Source organism: Ambystoma mexicanum, chromosome 13 (genome assembly GCF_040938575.1).
Source record: "Ambystoma mexicanum isolate Mex_15411 chromosome 13, UKY_AmexF1_1, whole genome shotgun sequence".
NCBI lineage: Eukaryota > Metazoa > Chordata > Amphibia > Caudata > Ambystomatidae > Ambystoma > Ambystoma mexicanum.
This window is the reverse complement of record NC_090938.1, coordinates 780,495,798-780,512,291: the sequence shown is the minus strand read 5'-3', so window position 1 is coordinate 780,512,291 and position 16,494 is coordinate 780,495,798. Positions and strand designations below refer to the sequence as shown.

The 16,494-nt window shown below is 47.8% G+C and overlaps 1 long non-coding RNA gene across 1 annotated transcript in view; it reads left to right on the top strand.

Annotated features, from left to right (window-relative positions):
- Positions 1–15,905, top strand: part of LOC138521945 (uncharacterized) — a 95,792-nt gene extending 79,887 nt beyond the window's left edge. The window contains exons 2-3 of the long non-coding RNA XR_011283184.1: positions 5,655–5,737; positions 14,313–15,905. This is a non-coding gene — a long non-coding RNA (uncharacterized lncRNA). The remainder of the gene's footprint in view (positions 1–5,654; positions 5,738–14,312) is intronic.
- The last annotated feature ends 589 nt before the right edge of the window (positions 15,906–16,494 follow it).

The window sequence follows — 16,494 nt, the reverse complement described above, 5'->3', positions numbered from 1 at the left end:
CCCTCCAGTCCCATATTGTTCCTCCAACCTCCTCTGTAAGTTCTCTGTGCCCGCCAGTCTCCTTTCACCTTCCTCCTCCAGGCCCCCTCAGCAACTTTTCTCCTCCAAAATCTCAGATCAACTGACTGAGAACCTAAGTTTATATAGGGGGGTGCGACTCCTTCCCTTTGGCTGTAATCTTAGTGAGGGGCTGCAACTGGCCCTGTGATTGGTCACACCCTTTAAAATCACCTGGGCTTAATTGGATCATAAGGGGCCAGACCAGGCCTTCATTACTCTTGACTGCAATCTTGTTTTTTTGCTGGTCCTCTTTGTTGAGTTCTGAGGACTTTGTGTGGAGGGCCCCACCCCACCCTCTGCTCTTCCGAATGTTTGTGCAGAGCCTGTCTACTGCTTAGTGGGCAGGCTGGTGGGAATTGTTTCTGGGGGAGAGCTGCAGATCTGAGCATCTCCTGATAAACTCTTGGGGTGGCCAGCCTTGTTATGGTGAGGGGGTGGGAGGTTAGTGGGCCATGCAAGGAAGTCTTGCTGACCTTTCAGGAACCCTCCTCCCTGTCTTTTGGGTTGTTGTGCTCGGTCGGCAAACCGTGTCAGAGCATTAGGTTCAGTGGGACTTTCCGTATGCATTGCCGACATACTACCGTCCCCTGCAATGCTTGTGGAAGCAGCAACATTGGGATTCGGTTTATGATGTGAAAAATGTACACCACCACATCTTATGTTTTCTCCCGGGATCCTTACGTCTGCTTCTAGACTAAGTATCATTAGCAGGGTAGGGCTGCTGACCAATCAGGAGGCTCGGAACGCAGGCTGTACTTCATGCTACATGCCAGTGTTCCACGCTGCATGGGCAGCCACCGCCCCCTTCCTTTGCACGCTCCCCCTTCCCCACTTAGCGACCGTGTAGTTTCTAATACGGGTGCTAATGGCATCTTTCTTTTAAAGCAAAAAAAAAACCTTATCTTTGTTGCCTGGCCCGGCGCCGCACAGTGCTGCTGTCAGCTAAGTCTGTTTTCCATGGTGATGACTTTACAGTAGCAACATGGAAAACAGACTTCATTGACAGCAGCACTGCAGGGTGCTGCACAACAAAGTTACATTTCTATTTGGAGAAAAAAAAGATACCATTGGCACTCGTGTAGGGAACTAAATGGGTGCTAATGACGATATTAACCTCGGTGGCGGGCCAACCGTGTCGGTTACGGCACCGCTGCCCAAGTTAAGGGCCCTAAGTGCAGTGACTGACAGGTTCGGCCTGCTGCCTCGGTTAATATCGCCGCATTAATAGAACCACTCTGGACAGGGAGAAAGGAAGGTCATTGCATAAACCACCTTCAAGAAACTGATTAAAACCTGGCTTTTCAACAAATACTATCAATTACTGTGATACATACTAGTTTTCTACTTTCCCTGTTCTGCCTATTTCATCTGGCTGTCTTTGCATGTCTAACTGTATTTTGGTGCAAACGCTGTGATACCCTTTGGTCTGGGCTTTATATAAATATATATATATATATATATATATTTTTTTTTTTTTGATGATTTAGTTTGTTTGTAAACTTTTTCATAATTTTCCTTGTGATCTGTGGATGGTAGGAGCTAATGATTTAGAATTGATCTCACAGTGATCTTTTCTTCAGTTCCAAAATAGTGCTTAGGAAAAGAGTGATTGTGTAAGTGGATTTATTGTTATGTCCACTAAGTAGGGCGGTCCATCTTTCTTGAGTGTTCATTTGTTGTTCTGAGGGTTGGAAGAACGCTCCAAATTGTTTGTGTTGAGAAGAGAGTGCCTGACATTCCATAACGAGATGGAATATAGTTTGTGGGATGGCTTGATATATATATATGTCTCAGACAGCCTGTAAAACAGCCTGTAATGATCTGTCAGATATTCAAAGACAGGCGCATGCAAGATGGCTGACTGTGAGTGGATCCAAGAAGGAAGAACCTGTGGTATCCCCAGCTCCCAACCCTCCTGGGTTCCTGCTTTTTTGTGGCCTGCCACGCCAGGAGCGAGCTCCTCCCTAGATGTACTGGAAAAAATGTGACGTTAACTTTAACTGTGACGTCCACTGTGCTCCCCAGGTTGACCAATAAGTAAAGGCGGCTGTGATGTTTCCACAGACAGTGAAGGGGGTATGTTCTCTCATCGACGCTTTCTCTGGAGCGTCACCCCCCACATACCAGCTGCTCAAAGTGCTAAGCAGCTGAAAGCTATCAGGATGTACCACTGTAAGGAGGCAAGCCTTGTTTGTCTAGGTGTTGCTTTCAAAACAAAGCCTCTAATTGGTTCTGAACATAGCGGCCAGCCTGGCATTTGGCCTGTGCCCACGCACTACCATTAAATCCGCTCTCTGCAGTTTACACTGGCTCCCAGTCAGAAGCTGTATTGACTTTAAGAGTAGGAGCCTAACCCACTGAGCTATCATCATGAGCCTAAACATTCCAAAGTTGTGGCAGCCTCGCGACTGTCAACGAACACTGACCAATAACCTGTTTTCTGGGATGGTTCCCACTCAGGAGGGTACACTATCACGTTTCACCTCCCTGCACCCTTCACAGAGGAGAAATATCCATTTACATACCAGTCTGGCCCCAACCACAAGTGCAGTCTAGCATGAAAATGCCAGGCAACTCTCCTCTGAACAAGAGTACCATTAGCAACACCAGACATGTTTCTGTCTTTTTGGGCATCAGCCGCGGGGTTACGCTGTTTCTCTCTGTAGGCACAGAGAACAAGGGATCCCCTTCTAACTTAAAGGGAAGTTTTAAGCATTCCAAGTTGGCTACAATTGTGGGAGCTCCTCTACTCAGACATATCCACCAAATAACCTGTTCTCCGGAATGGGTCTAAATACATGAAAACATGTCTGATAAAATGTGGGCAAGTGACGGACGTTCCATCTAATGCCCAATGCCCCTTGGCCCGCACAGGCCCGAAGAGCCCGTGAGCAGACGGGGGGCTTCTGTCTGGTGTCCACTACCATGCAACGTTCCACCTCTGGAATACGAAAACAAGTATTTGGGATACTATCTTAAATTCACCTAGGGAATTTAAAAATGTCTTTTCAGGCTAACACTGTAGAGATGTACATGTGCCTCCCACCTGCCTGCACTCACCATGAAGTAAAGAATTAAAAACAGACTCATGTTGGTTTCAGGTGTTTGCGAACTGATAAGATTCCCGCTACGAGCTGGAATGTAGCAAAAAGGACAATGTACACTTTTCATTAGATATTTCGACTTAACAACTACACAAAATCTTGTGCAACCAGTAAGACACATCTAAACCTAACCACTAGATTACATCTAAAATTGCCTCCTAAATCACACCTAAGCTATGGCGTGCGACCACATCTCAACTAATCCACTAGTAGCCACTAGACGTATCCACCAGGAAACGTCAAAACTTGGCCACCAGATTGCATTTAAATTTAGCCAAGTTATCACTCATCTGAGCTACTAGGCCACATCTTACCTTAGCCACTAGACTACACCTCACTTTAGCCACTAGACTCACTCGGCTACCTCTCAATTTAGCCACTAGGCTGCCTCTCAATTTAGCCACTAAACTGCATGTAACCTTGCCTCCTAAATCACACATAAGCTATGCTGTGTGACCACATCTCAAATAATCCACTACTAGCCACTAGACGTATCCACCAGGAAACATCAAAATTTGGCCACCAGATTGCATTCAAATTTAGCCAAGTTATCACTCATCTGAGCTACTAGGCCACATCTTACCTTAGCCACTAGACTACACCTCACTTTAGCCGCTAGACTCACTCGGCTACCCCTCAATTTAGCCTCTAGGCTGCCTCTCAATTTAGCCACTAAACTGCATGTAACCTTGCCTCCTAAATCACACATAAGCTATGCTGTGTGACCACATCTCAAATAACCCACTACTAGCCACTAGACATATCCACCAGGAAACATCAAAACTTGGCCACCAGATTGCATTTAAATTTAGCCAAGTTATCACTCATCTGAGCTGCTAGGCCTTATCTTACCTTAGGCACTAGACTACACCTAACCTTAGCCACTAGACTCACTAGAATACCTCTCAACATAGCCACAAAACGACCTCTCAATTTAGCCACTGGACTAACTCTCAACTTAGCCACTAGACTACATGTAAATTTGCCTCCTAACTCACACCCCAGCTACGCCCTGCAACCACAACTCACCTTATCTATTTGTAGCCGCTGGACCTATCCACCAGGAAACATCTAAACTTAGCCACTAGATTGGATTTAAATCGAGCAACTTTATCACTCATGTGAGCTACTAGGCCACATCTCAATTTAGCCATCAGACTACCTCTCAATTTACCCTTAGACTAACTCTTAATATAGCCACTAGGGGACCTCTCAATTTAGCGTCTACAATAACTCTCAGTTTAGCCACTAGACTCCCTAGAATAACTCTCAACGTAGCCACTAGACTACCTCTCAATTTAGCCACTAGACTGTCTCTCAAATTAGCTACTAGACTGCATGTAAACTTACCTCTTAAATCACACCTCTGCTATTGCATGCAACTACATTTAATTTTATCTATTTGTCGCTGCTAGACCTATCCACCAGGAAACATCTAAACGTGGCCACTAGATTGCATTTAAATTTAGCCATGTTATCACTCATCTGAGCTACTAGGCCACATCTCAAATTAGCCACTAACCTCATTAGACTACCTCTCAACTTAGTCACCAGACTACCCCTCAATTTAGCCACTGGACTAACTCTCAACTTAGCCACTAGACTACCTCTCAATTTAGACACTAGACTCACTAGACGACCTCTCAAACTAGCCACTAGACTACATGTAAACTTGCCTCCTAAATCACACCTCAGCTACGCCGTGCGACCCCATCTAACCTTATCTATTTGTAGCCGCTGGACCTATCCTCCAGGAAACATTTACAACGTGGCCACTAGATTGGATTCAAATTTAGCGACGTCATCACTCATCTGAGCCACTAGGCCACATCTCAAATCGGATGGACGTGCTGGTGTCTATCATGGGACGGGGAGCTTTTGCTGCAGGAGATTTGATGGAAGTAGAATTCATCGAGGTTTTTGTAACAGATCTTGCCTCTAATATATGTGGGGGGTGGGTTTAGGCTTAACTAATGTAGGAGGGTTGTGGGGGGTCTCCACCTGCATCTATTTGTGGCAAAATCTACCAGTAAAAAAAGAATATGGGCCTCATTACACGGATGGCGGAGCTATTAGCGCCATGGTTCATGCCGGTAAAATACCGGCACCGCCTTGGCGGAAAGGGGAATTACCGCCCCATTCCAAGGTTGGCGGGGTGGTAATTCCCCCTTTCCCCATTCCCATTTTTGCCCCATAGGGCATAATGGGAATGGGGAAGGCGCTAATTACGGTACCGCAAATTGCGGTACCGTAATTAGCTCCTTGGGTCCCTTTGCGGGTTGGTTTTTAACGCCTGCAAAAAGCAGGCATTAAATTCCCCAACCCGCAAAGGGACCTCGTAGTAAGGCGGTAAGGATTTACCGGTACCGGTAAAATACCGGTACCGGTAAACCCTTACCGTCATCCGTGTAATGAGGCCCTATGTGTTGAAATGTTTTCGAGCAGATGACATCGAACCGTCTCTCATCCTTGCGTCTCACTGTTTTTCAGATCTCCCGCCGGAGTTTGGGGTCTACGAGAACATGCTGCCGCAACGTTTGCAGATGAGCCTCCGTGATAAGATCTCTCCCCAGGTATGAGGCGCGATATCACCAGCAGTCATCCAGCTGCCCACAGGTCCCCTACCACTGCAGTGGCATGCCCATGGCATCTCCTGCAGGGCCCAGTTTGCTTAGTAGGTGCAGTGGTGAAAAGTGCAGCGAGAAGACTTCGCAGAGGTCGAAGTGGGAGGGAACTAAAGGGTACAACGTTCCCTTACTTCTCAGGGAAATCTGTCGTCGCTCCCTTACGTTATGTGACCTGGGGTACCGTTCTAGGACTGGTAGGAAAGGCCGCTTTAGCAATCTTTCCCCTGCTCAGGAAATTAACCCGGGCTCTGTTATAATCAAGCCTGTGTCAAACCGCATTGTGCTATCTCACAAGTGCTGGCTACGCTTTGCTTATTTCAAGCGCATGGCGCCTATTCCCAAGCAGCCAGGCAGCAATCTGGGAAGTGCTGTGGGCGCCAGGGTGATTGTGTAGGCACAGTGGTGTTTGCAGGTAATGGGAGGGGTGTGCCAGTGGCTATATTCCTTGGTATGTCCCTTAAGATGTGCACATGGTGAATGAAGGGAAGGGAGGCTGCATAACGCTGCATGCTGAGGGGAACAAAGACCCACTAATGGTGGTCATTTACTGCATAGTCTTGCACCGTGTTTTCTTCAGTCTTGCGAGGACTGTTGTAAAACACAGTGTTGTGGGTCAGAGGGGAGGAGAGGCTCCCGGTAGGGCGGTTGAATTGGGAGGGGTCACGAAAGGGATGACGGTGAGTGTGGTGGAGTGAAGGGAGCAGAAAAGGGGGCAGGGCACATCCACCACTGAGACATCTGTTGCACAATTAGTGTTGCCATGCATAGCACCTGATACTACAAGCAGTGCGACATGACACCCTTCGCAGCAGTGGAGACACCTAGGGGGTCATTACGAGTTTGGAGGTAACCATGGCGCTATTAGCGCTATGGCTGCCTCCAAACCCATACCGACTCCACCCTGGTGAATGGAGCTATTAGCGCCCCATTCCAAGGTTGGTGGGGGCGGTAATTCCCCATTCACCAGGGCCCTTCCCCATCCCCATTTGAGCCCCCATAGGGCTCAAAGGGAATGAGGAAGGCGTTAATAGCGGTACCGCTAATTGTGGTACCGCTATTAGCTCCGAAGTCCCTGTGCGGGTCCTGTCCTTAACGCATGGTAAAACCAGGTGTTAAGGGAGGACCCGCAAAGAGACCTCGGAATAGGGCGGTAAGGGATTACCGGCACCGGTGCCCTTACCGGTACCGGTAATCCCTTACCGCCCGGGTCGTAATGAGGCCCCTAGTGTCTATTAACTTCCACCCACAGTGACATGCCATAATTAATACCATCAGTCTCGGGCGTCTTCAACCTGCGGCTCTCCAGATGTTTTGGACTTTGACCGCCATGATCCCTCACCATTGACCTTTCTGGCTATGGCTGATGGGAGTTTTAGTCCGAAACATGTATACAGCCAAAGGTTGCATCACTCCCAGTGTTAGTTGACATGGAGCCCGAAGATCTCATGTGCAATGCAAAGTGCATCACTCATCACGCTACCAACGTACAGCCAGAGCTGGGATGACATCACTCACACCATGTGGCATCACTCACACCATGTGACATCACTCACACCATGTGGCATCACTGACAGTGCCTCTGCACTCACAGCTTGCATAAACCTGTTGTTTGATTAGACTGCCTGTGCGTCAGATTTTTTTTCTTCTCACTAGTTCCTCATCAACCTCCCTGCACCACTACTCTTCCTGCACAATATACCACACAAATGTAAATAACTTGTATTTTCTTTGTATGCATAAGTGTCCTGATTGTAAAAAAAAAAATATCTGTATCTTTAACAGCGCCTCGATGCCCCAGGGTTGTTTGTGCGCTTTATAAATGAATATGATGACACCCCTTAGACCATCAGCCATCACTCACAGTGCCTAATAACTGATAACCAGAGCTGAGATTGCATCACTCACACCATCAGCCATCACTCACAGTGCCTAAGAACTGATAACCAGAGCTGAGATGCCATCACTCACCCCGGCAGACATCACTCTCAGCGCCTGCTCATTATCATGCAGCCTGAGTGGTCTCATTCTGTGCGACCTCATTTGCAGCGTTGTTGCTCAGGTGTGAGAGGACACCTTTAGTGATAAGTGCTTGCAGTGCCAGTGGTTCTATGTCAAGGCGGAGGCGAGCATTATGCTTTATCTTCCATTTATTCCTGTATCCAGCAGTTTCAACAATAAACAAATTTGTATTTCTCATCTAGAGGAAATATATATCTTTTTTTACTTTTTAAAAACCAAAAACTACATTTCCCTTTTGTCCCAGGCCAACTGTAGTCCCAATGTCCTGACCATGTGACCTTATTCCTTCCACGTCCTGTTCTCTCCCTCTTCTTTTCCTGCTTTCCAAGCATATAAGCGCCTTTAATTTATAGCTGCGTAATGTAGGCCATTATTTGGTACTTACAGTAAGCTAGAAAGATAATTAGTGCATGGCAGTAGCACGCGCGTCATCCGTAACAGGATTTCAAATGTTTTAGAAACATGCATCGTATTAGCGTGATTTTATTAGTACTTAAGAGGAGTCGGTGGCCCTGTGCCACATTATTGACATGCCTGGGGCTTGCTGACCCCCTTCACAAGCAGGAACGAGCTTTTGCCTTTAGGGAGAGAGAGCCGAGGTTGTGCTATGATATGATATGATAATTTATTTATATCGCACTCATACGCAAGTGTTAGCATCATGCAGCGCAAAACAGAGAAAACAGCCCCCACCTTCGTGGGGGTGGAGTCAGACCACCGTGAGCGGGGGGACACGCCCCAGCAAGCAAGCTACGAGCACAGAGCTCTTTGCAGGGTGAGGAACCCCCACCCTTGCAAGGGAGGAGCTGAAACGCGCGGAAAAGCGTAATTCAACGCTTCAGTTCGCGCTACACACTGGAGGCTTTCTAATCACTCCAGAGAGCTGAAAACACTCATACAGTGCGACGTACAACCGCGGAGCTGGAATTTCAACACCAAAGTCCCCTGTTAATGGAAAAGAACACTCAACGCACTCAGCTAATAACAAGCTGATATATAGGGGCCTCCGAGAGCAGTATCTAGAAACCTGCCTAGCAGACCAGGGTGCAGCCTCATCTACATTATAAAAGTGAGCTAGTGGACATGCCACTAAACGTGAAAATGTATTGCAAGGCACTTACCAGCACAAAAAGAATGACAGATTTTGAATGGAGCGAGGAGAAGCAAAAGGCAGCCTATTACGAGGATCTGGCCCATAGCTTCAAGGAAGTTCTGGGGGACTCACTGATAGAGGCAGTGTCTCAAGGGGTAAGTCCCCTCCAAGAGACGCTGGAAACAATTGAGTCACATCTGAGCCAGAAAGAGACAAGCACCTTTCCAAAAGAAAGCACGTCCACAAGAGTCACGCTAGAGGACCCACAGGGGTGTAAGAAGGCCCGGAAGAGAAAGAACTCTTCTGACCCCCTGGACCATACAGACGGGGCAGAACTGAAGGCCCCTGAGGCTACCAACATGTTTGCAAAATTGCGAGATGCTTTCATACAAAAGTGGGGAGTGCCGAGCCTCAAGACCCCCTACCCAGGGGAATATAAATGGGCAATGAAGAACAATTCTCAGAAGACGAACCCACAGGGTCCTTGAAATCCTCGCAAGAGGAGGACAATAAGGAGGAGGAGGTACAACCTCCACCTAGGAAAAAGTTGAGGAAGCTCAACAACACAGAAGACGAAGAAGGGACATCGGATATGTTCCAGCCAGAGGACATCCGAAACCCGAAGTCCTCGGAATGGTTGCCATCACCCAGGGTCACTAAATACATGACCCAAAGGTTACGTAAAGCTCTAGAGAAGGAGGTAAGACAGGGAATGAGGGCAGAATGCCCCAAGCCCGAATTACCAGGAAAAGTAGAGGAGGCACCGGAGATAGATCCAAAGATGTTGGCCTTTGTTTCAAAGACCACTAGAGATCCCAGAAAAGGGATTGATCAAACCTGGCGGAGTTGCCAAGAAAAAGTGCTCGACCTAGTGGGACTGCTAGCGAAGATCATGGACTTGGCTGAACGAGCAAAAGATACAGGGGACGAAGTGAACCCGGAGGTGCTCGCTAACTGGGCCCAAAGGGCAGCTTGCCTCCTGGGGAACGCTGATTGCACCATCTCATCCGAGCGCAGAAGAGGGCTGCTCCTCAAAATAGCCCCCAAGCTAGGAGATTTGGCATCCTACGAGGCATGCAAAGCAGCCCAAGGACTGCTATTTGGAGAGACCTTCGGGAAGGAAATGGGGAGGTTCATAGGAACCAACATCTCCTTGGAGAAGGCAGAAGCCTCAATAAAGAAAATATTCCCCGGAAGAGTTTTTGCTGGACCGGTTGGTACCACGGCAGAGCGACCGATCGCTACCAAGCCACGAGGAGGCATCAGAACAACAGGGCCCACTATTGGGAAAACAAGCAGCAGGACACCTTCTTTCCGCCAAGAGGCCGTTTCCCAAGAGGAAGGCGAGGAAGCGGCCAGGGAAGAGGATAGAACTCCCCCATAGGTGAGACAGCACACATACTCGCCAGTAGGGGGGAGAACATTGAGATTTTGGGAGAACTGGCGTGCACTTTCCAGTGATGCCTGGGTATTGCAGACAGCCAAAGGGCTGCAGTTCGAATTTACAGAGATGCCCACTCAGTCCCCCCGCCCCTTACACTCAGCGCAGGCGGAGTAGGAGACACTACACGCAGAGCTGCAAAGTCTGGCAAGCAAGGTAGCGAAAAGGACCGTGCATCGCAACTCCGAGGTTTATAAGCAATATGTTCCTGGTACACAGGAAGGACAAAGTAAGGCCCGTAATAAATCTGAGAGGGATGAACAGTTGGGTGGTCTACCACCATTTCAAGATGGAGGGAATTCATCAGCTCAGAGATACCCTCAGGCAGAGCGACTGGCTCACGAGAATCGATTTGAAAGATACATATCTCATAATTGCAGTCCAAGAGAAATATCACCCCTTCCTAGCGTTCGACTGAGACGGGCGATTCTGGCAATTTGCGACAATGTCATTCAGGCTAGCCTCAGCACCATGGGCATTCACGAAACTCATGAGGCCCATAGCCACGACAATCAAAGAGAAAGGGATAAGAATGATTATATCTGGATGACATTCTGCTGATGGCAAACGGCAGAGAAACACTCCAGTACCAGACAACCTGGGTGATAAACCTTCTGACGTCGCTAGGCTTCTTAGTGAACCGAGAGAAGTCAGACGTGATACCAGCAAAGAGGATAGAATTTCTAGGGTTCGTCATAGACACCTGGACAGCTATGCTAGAATTACCAGCCAGAAAAATAAGGGATAAAAATAGATAAATAAGCAAAACTGTGATTTCCCTGCGGACGATAGCAAGAGTCGTGGGCCTACTAGCGGCTTCGATTCAAGCAATATTCCCTGGACTCATCAGCTAGTACCTCTAGACCTAGAGTCGAAGACAGAACTGGACAGAACTGGAATGGTGGTTGCAGAATATGGACGCCTGGACCGGAAAAGCCATATTCGGCGATCAGTCCGATCTGGTGATAGAATCAGATGCCAGGAGAGCAGGCTGGGGAGCTCGCTGTGGAGAGCTAGAGGCAGGGGGCAAGTGGAGTATGCAAGAACTCAAACTACAAATCAATTGTCTAGAACTATTAGCCGGGTCATTGCGATTGAGGCATTTACGAAAGACAAAGTGAATTTGTGTATCCTGCTGAAAATTGACAACATATCAGCAGTCAGATACATCAATCATTTAGGAGGGACGAAGTCCAAATTATTAGAGGAACTAGCCAAGGACTTCTGGCATTTTTGCCTAGAGTCAAGGACATCTGTAGTAGCAGAATACCTCCCAGGTTCGCTAAATGTAGTAGCGGACTGGAACTCCAGACACCTGGCAGACTCCAGCGACTGGATGCTGGACAAGGAGATCTTTCGGCAGATAGAAGAGATATGGGTACCAGCACATACAGATCTGTTTGTGTCCAGACTGAACGCTCAAAAGAGCAGGTACTTTAGCTGGAGACTGGATCCGAAGGCAGTAGGAGTAGATGCATTTCTGCAAGATTGGAGAGGAGAGATGCACTACGCCTTTCCGCCGTTCGTTATGATGAACAGAGTGCTAACGAAAATGCGCAGAGAGAGAGCGACAATGATAGTAGTGGCCCCAATATGGAAATCGCAAGTATGGTTTCCAACATTGATGAAACTAGTGACCGATTACCCGAGAATACTACCACCAGGAGAAGACCTTCTCACTGACTCAGTTGGGTCATATCCTCTGAGAGTGAGAGGGACTCTCCCGCTGATGGCGTGCAGGATAGCAGGAGACGCTGGAATCTCCCTGGGATTTCGGCGCAGGCTGTTAGCCTCATCGCAGAGTCGTGGGCACCATCAACTAGAAGGAGCTACAACGCAGCTTGGAATAAGATGGTCACAGTGGTGCAAAATGAGAAGTCTTCATCCCGTTTCAGTCCCTTTAGTAGAGATATTAAACTTCTCAGCAGAACTACTTCAAGACGGGAAGGCTTATAGAACAATTGGAGTATACAGATCAGCAATATCACGGGCCACATACCCATAGAAAGATTGCCCCTAGTGGAGGAAGTAGCAGTAATCCGACTCCTTAAAGGAATAAGATTTCGGAAACCGCCACAACCAATGTATGATGCATTATGGGATGTTTCAGTAGTTCTGAAACTATTGGCCACTAATTTCTTAAGCTGGTTTAAGTGTCTATTTGGATTTATTTGTTTTTTGACACATTGTTTTTTGATAAAAGTGACTACAGGTGTTTTAACCGTTGTTGACACAATGAAATAAATATACATGTGTTTTGGATACTGAGAAATGAAGTACTTTCACAATGTCCTGACTGATCTGTTTAATACATAAACAGACAAATACTGTTGGTGAAAGGTTTTCACTAAAGGGACAAAAGAGGGGGGAAGTCGGTCTGGTGTTCTTGATTGTGCTTAAATAGTCTCCCAATATTACAGATCCGACCCGCCGATAATAAAAAATAGGGAGTACCCAATTTACAAAACCAACTGGCCAGGGAACAGGTACCCGTCATTGAAGCAGCTATCAGGGAAACTGGCAATGCTGTTATGCCTAGTGTCATGTAGAAGAGTAGCAAACGTCAGAGCCTTAGACGTAAATAGGAAAGTGTACGGATCAGAAGGAGTAACCTTCACGCTAGCCAGAAGAACAAAGACAGCTTCTGCGACAATAGTCTACCCCTACCTGCATGAGCACCCAAAGTGGTGCATAGCAGCCTGCATAAAAGAATATGAGCATAGGACAGCAGAAATGAGGCCGACAGGGACGACGCAATTGCTTATAGCGCGTAGAAAACCTCACAAGGCAGTAGCGACAGCCACCATATCAAGATAGGTCAGAGAAGTGATGCAGTTGGCAGGAATAAATATGGCTACGTTTGGAGCGCATTCTGTTAGGGGCGTTTGGAGCGCATTCTGTTAGGGGCGCGATGACTTCGAAAGTGCTAGCACAGGGAGCGATGTTGCAAGATATCCTACAAGCTGCCGACTGGGCCAGTGATACTACCGTTAGAACATTCTATTTTAAGCCTGTACATTCAGTTGCAGAGACAGTGATGACAAGCTTTGAACAACCATAATGCTTGCCTCTGTCTTGACACAGAATGAAGATTACCCCTGCTAACTGCGCAGGGAGTCTTGATTCTATTAAAGATAAGGAGGCAAGCATTACTTACCCACCGTAGATACACGGGAGAGTTAGCGTTGATTATAACAATGTACTCATGATAAATTTCTCCCAGAATAGGGTGTGTATCCGCCTCCCTAACATGATCTGTTGTATCTTTCATTAGGAGAAGACCAGAAGAACAGTTGAGTCAGATGGTTGAGAAAGACGAGTTGTTGAGAGCAAGACCGCCAGTTCTAGTGCGGACGAATTGCAGAACGGGACAGCAGAGAGAACAGAAACCATGTTTGGATTAGTTGAGAGTTCAGTTCAAGTTGGATTGCAGTTAAAGAGCAGTCAAGAAGAGTGAGAGAACAGGAAGTGGAAGGACTAAGGTCACATGATCAGGACATTGGGACTACAGTTGGCCTGGGACAAAAGGGAAATGTAGTTTTTGGTTTTAAAAAATTAAAAAACAAAAAGTTTTTTCTCCAGATGAAAAGTACACAAGTGTTTATTGTTGAAACTGCTGGAGACAGGAATAAATGTAAAATGAAACATAATGCTCGCCTCCTTGTCTTTAATAAAATCCAGACTCCCTGTGCTATTAGCAGAGGGAATCTTCATTCTTCTCCTGGTCATTTCAGCTCATGCTTTGCCCTCACTTACCTCCTTGTGTGCCCCTCCTTCTGTTGTCCTTTCTGCATTCTCCCACTGCTCCTCACTGCTTCTGCCTGTGCCCCCACCTCTGTGGCATTTCTCCTCTGGCTCTCTACTTCCTCTAGCCCCACCTGGGGACTCACTGTTTCCCTTGGCCCTCCAGCCTTGGGGGACCTCTAGACCGGTAGTCCTCACCGCCACCTTGCCTTGTTTCCTTGCAGTGCTCCAGCGATGGCGACAGCAACATCTACTGTCAGGCCTGAGCGCCCGGAACCACCTAGCTCCATCCAAGTGACCCCACACGCCTGTGCTCTCAAAAGAACCCTTCACGCCTGCTCGCTCTCTGACCCACCTCGGCAGCCCTCCCTGAAGAGAACCGAAATGCATTGCAGCAACTTGACCTAAAAGGACTGTTTGCTTTCAATTGGATGTTCCGCCTGTGCAGGTGCATTGTGGGATGGATACCTCTTCCCGCCATTCTCGTGCCTTCTCCCCTGCCCTTCAAACATGGGGGAGCCTACGGAAGACTATACTGAGCCCTGACTGTGAAGGGTCCCCATCACACGCTCTCTGGACCTGCCGTGGCCCGCTCCATCATAAGACACCCGCTGCAGTAGTGTGGTGGCACTGCATGCAAGGGCTGTAGGAAGGTTGGGCCCTGGGAACTCATGCATGGGATGGTGGACGCGGGTTAGGTGGCTCAGTGAAGTTAGGAATGAGCACCGAACCAGCAGGAGACGATGGCAGCAGGGGCCTGCCGGAGAAGAGGAGGGGTCTCGGTGCCCTCTGGCCGCCACATGCACTGGGGCGAGGGTAATCATTCAGTATGCCCTCCTACCCCTGAACCATGATTTAACAGCCCTAGTCTTCTTTCCTTCGGCAACCCTTAGTTTGAGGGCCATACCCCCTAGTTGACCAATTGAAGGCCGCCAAGACTACAAAACCCAGAATGCACAAGGCTCAGGGATTTGGGCATGAATTGTGATTCCACAACAGGTTAGTTAATGGGAGTGGCATCACTCGGGGGGGGGGGGCTGGGCCCCTCCTCTTAAATCCTGGGTGTCCCCCTGTGCCCCTCCTCTACGTCAGCTGGGCTACTCACTCTGCACTGTCTGCAGTGGTGTGTTCGCCCACACCGCACACACACAGGGCCACAATCAACAATGAAGAGCTGTTCCCTCTGGCATCAAGACCAGCCCCTCCCATCAGATTGTAGCGCACAAAAATGTGAATGATGGGTCATTAGTGGCTTAATGGTTTTGTGCCTACATTCTGATGGGAGGGGAGGTGCAGTGGGGTTTGGTAGTTGGTGTGCACAAAAGCTTCTCTGCAGGAGGGCTTGTGATGTCACACATTCCCTTTCATAGGCGGTCCCCCTACTTTTGTTGGTGGCACCCCTACTTTTGTCTGTGGCCCCGTCTGTGCCCCCCTAAATTTGATTCCTGATGACGCCACTGGTTGATGGCAGGGTCGGATTGGCCCCTCAGCCATTCGGCTCGTAGCCGGGCCGAAATCATGACGAGGCCCCGGGGGCCGGTTTCTGAAGCTCACACCTGGGATCTCCCTCCATAACCAACTATGTATTTTGCTTTTCGCAAGTTGCAGTAAATTGTAATAGCATGCTTTTTTCTGCTGTTGTCTCTGTTACGATCATCACAAGACATTCCATCTCGGTGTCTTAAAGCTTGTGTACAGTGTACAAATATTTCACAATAGCATCCTGTGTTTGCATTATGCAGGCACAGTTGCGTTGGGTTCTCCTTTGGGTTCAGTGTTTTTGGTATTGGGGTTCAGTTTTACTTGTGGGTGTGCACGCAAACGCAGTCAGTGGGGGGATGGGGGTGGCTGGGGGGAGGTCACTGGCATGCAAAGTAAAAAACTGTAATTGTCCAAAGAAATGCCTTGATTCCAGCTGGATGTAGTTTGTGCTCGGATGGTGTTTTAATTGTGTTTAGACACCAGTCATATACACATTAATGTGTTATATATTTTGCACATGCTAACACAAAATGACAGGCAGTCGAAAAGAGGCAAACATCTTGTTTCGTATCAAACAATAACATAGAAAATATATCGATGGTATCAAGTGCCCATCTTTGGCCACAAATAAAGTAAAATGAACTGTTCTGAATTCATCTTTTGAGATCTACAGCAATGTAAACATGTGTGGTCATGTAAGAGCAGGTCCATCTACCAAGTCGAGAACCTCTGTCTGTTCGTTTCCTGTAATGACATCTGATTGAAGTGAGCTGGTCAGTGCAGCAGACACACATTATAACTGTGTAGTTTGTTTCAATGTCTGTAAAACAGTGGGAATACACGTATGGTAGAATGCAAGGGAACAACCGTCTATGGATGTGTGCTCATAGAAAGACACACACCACGGACAGGCAATGCGGGCCT